Source organism: Cynara cardunculus (assembly GCF_001531365.2).
Source record: "Cynara cardunculus var. scolymus isolate 2C chromosome LG 6, CcrdV1, whole genome shotgun sequence".
Lineage (NCBI taxonomy): Eukaryota > Viridiplantae > Streptophyta > Magnoliopsida > Asterales > Asteraceae > Cynara > Cynara cardunculus.
The window spans coordinates 10,504,803-10,508,529 of record NC_037533.1 but is presented as its reverse complement, the minus strand read 5'-3'; the positions used below and the strand labels follow the sequence as shown (position 1 = coordinate 10,508,529).

The window sequence follows — 3,727 nt, the reverse complement described above, 5'->3', positions numbered from 1 at the left end:
TAATTATTTACTTAATCCATTATTTGGTATTAAGTTATAGTAAAGACTATTTACTTGTAATTTTATTTTTATTTAATTAAAATATAGTTTTTATAATGAGTTTTGACTAAAGAAATTGATTAGAAATCATTATAATGGATGCGAATTTCTAGATAATTTCTAAAGTTGACATGACACTTAAGATATTGTATTATAATATAGTGGATGCTTGAAGAACTTGTAAACTTTAATTTTCAATAAACACAAAATTACCAAAATATCTGTCATTTAATGGACTTTCGGTTAGTGTTGTTAGAGCAAATAACCTATTTCAAATTCAAATGTGGAATCGTTTTGTTGCACCATACCATATAATTATTAATGTCATTATTTTGGATTTGTTGTTGCAAATTTAATTATAATATGGAATCTTAATTGACAAAATATTTGGGACAAATAATCATTAGCAGGTCAACGAGACCTTTAAATAAACACAAACTTTGTTCCAGACCATTATATTCAACGTTGGTTACATTTTGATACAATTTGCTTTAATATTAATTACAATCTCTTAGCATTTTTTTTGTTCATGGCATAATGGGGCGGTGCTAGGGTTGGACTTGATATGGTATCAAGTTTTTTCTTCTAATATTGTGTAGCAATCTATTATAATTGGTATATAAAATTTTACATCAATGTACTTAATTGTTACCGACTTTTTTTCCCAATTGATAAATATTGTTAGTGATTTTATACCGACTCAAGATCATATAAATATATATATACACACACACTAATCGGTAACAGTACCAACTAACCGGTATGGTTCACCGTTGTGCACAATCCGTTGGAAATGCTTTTTTTTGGTGTTTGACAAACCGCGCAATTCATGGCGTTTTATGCAAGTACAAAATTGTATTAGCACCTATAAATTGCAGCAAGAGAGGAGTTGGATCATAATCTGATTGTTTCATCATCTTCATTGATTTAACTTAAAACCCTAGAAGTATTCTCTCAGGTTTTGAATTCTTGTTGTATATTTGGATTGCATGTTATAATGTAGTACTTCAATATTCATTTGCTCATAGAATTCTCGATCATCCTGGTCGGTGACGGTGTAAATTTATCAAGGATTGATTTGTTTTGCGGATTTTAATTGTTTTTGGGGCGTTGTTCTATATTCCTGCGGTGCGACTATTAATTGTTTTTTTAAGATCAATCTTTTGATATTTAGTTGATTTCTTTTGCATGTGTATTTTTTTTCTAATTCAAATTATTTGCTATTTAGTTGATTTGTTTGCATCTCTTCTTGCTAGTGCAAATCAGTAATATCACGTTATCTTGCAAGGCTATACCAGTCTTGGAGTATTTTTGGGACGTTTCATAGGGCAGTTAATGTGTGTCGATCAACTGCCTTGTATTTAATATTATGCTCTACCTAGAACATACTTATCAACGCTCTTCTGTTAGACGGGTTACCAGGGTGGAATTCTAACTGATTTTGAAATTCTTGTAGATATTCACTTTCACATGATGGGGGGAGGTTCAATCAATGATGATTTGGAGCTTTGTTCAACGGCTCCTTTGAACAAGCTTAGAACTCTTGTTTTGGTTGGAAGGACATGTAATGGTAAAAGTGCCACAGGGAATAGTATCCTTGGAACGAAGAAATTCCTATCAAGGGCTAGCTTAGCTGGTGTAACTAGTACTTCTGAGATGAGGACAACTGTGCTGAAAGATGGCCAGATGCTTAATGTCATAGATACGCCATGTATTGATTTATCTAAGTTGAAACATCAGATAGGGTGGTTGGTTGCTTGTCATCTTGCTAACCTGTTGTTTGCTAAAGTATACGGGAATTGGGACATCAGACAATTTATCTTAAAAACAAGGAGCATTCAAAATTTACAAAACTTATGGATAGTTGAAATACACTACATACGGGAAAATATGGCATATGACGTAATTTTCTTCGGTTATTAGCTTTATATATGTTAACTATCAGACAACTAACCCTATCACAATCGCATGACTGTTTGATTTTTCTGTTGATACTGAATTTATCGGGAAGAAGATTGTTAAATGCTTCGATATGTCTAGGGAGGGTATACATGTTGTCCTTGTTGTCCTCTCAGTCAGGAATCGATTTTCAAAAGAAGAATAAGTTGCGATAAGTAGCTTGAGGACTTTGCTTGGGAACAAAATTAGTGATTATATGATAGTGGTTTTTACTGGCGGGGATGAACTTGAATAGAATGAGCAGACTTTGGAAGATTTCTTAGGAGGCTGTCATGTAACTTTAAAGGTGGAGAACACCAACACATTCTTACACAATATTTGTAGACTTACTTATTTTGTTAAATCTTGGAAATGCTTTCACAAATTTGGTGTTATGTCTTCCTGTTTCATAGTGAACTTCGCCCCATATATTCTTGCATAGCCTCACACAAGCCAAGAAAAAGAGAATGCAACTTGCCTTCTAAACTATTATGCTATTCCCAAGTAAATGATATCATAAAAAAGTTCCATATAGGCACATATTTCATTTTATGTGAGTACATCCTTCCTTCTATGTGAAGCTCTGGATTTAAATTCCATGTGTTCAGTCCTGCATCCAACTATTAAGAAAGGGCCTGATTGCATTGCATTGGAACCATGATCTAGTGAAAGCCTGCATTCTATTGAAGTTGGCAATGGCTGGGCTATTCAGTAATGTGACAACGTTTCTTTTTACGTATCAATGGGGTTGGTTTAACCAGTATTTGTCCTGATTCACTTTTACAATCATTATTATACTTCCTGAAAAGCTTGTCTATTAAGTAGATCACTAAACTAGATAGTTATGTACTATTCTTTTCGTACTTCTAGTGCATTTCTGCAGTTCATAGGCAGTTCATTGATGAGTAATGAGCTTAAAATAATTCTAGCAGTGCTCATTATCTTGTACGTTATAGGTTAGCAGTATACCATGTATCATTTGACATTTGTTTTTGCTTCATTACAAATCTATATGTATGAATCCTTTCTTCATGAAACTATGCTTAGTCTTACTAAACTAGATTCCAAGTTCTTAAAATGTATGTTTCTTGGGTGTTCTCATGTCCAGAATGGCAGGAGATCCTATGATGTTAGTTTTATAGTCATGTTGTGTTGGTGGCCTTGGCCATTCATCTCCCCTTAATGTGTTTTCTTTGAGAATCACTAAATATTGGTGATAAAGACTGCTCATCGGTTTATTCAACCTTAGATTTCAACACAAAAATAGAACTCGGTGCAAGTATACACCTCGAACTACTGTCGTCTCGTAACAAGTAATAATGGTATAAGTACCAGATATCGTTCCCACAGAGATAGCTTGTAAGGTTATTTCAAAAGTCCAGTTTATAAAAACTAGTTTCAGATGGCGAATCGAGGGATTTGATTTATCTAAAATTAGGAGGTTTGATTAATAACTAAGAAAAATATCAGTCTTAAAAAGAAGCACATGGTGCAACAGTTGATTAAGACACTTAAACAAATGATTCAGCAAAAAGGTGACATAGCATTGCTGTCACAATTATCTAAAATCAGTAAATGATTTTATATAACTGTCACAGTATCAACTATCGGGTCAGATGGCCTCCCAAGAGCACACACCGGTCGACGTGCTATTGATACGATATCATTTATGTTAGACGTCGTGAATCCTAGCACAACACAGTGTTACCATCCTACACCGTAGGAGTATAGCATTTGTCAGACACTAAAG

General features: G+C 33.6%; 1 pseudogene; it reads left to right on the top strand.

The window, feature by feature from the left end:
* Positions 1-1,512: 1,512 nt before the first annotated feature.
* Positions 1,513-3,727, top strand: part of LOC112513990 — a 9,489-nt pseudogene continuing 7,274 nt past the window's right edge.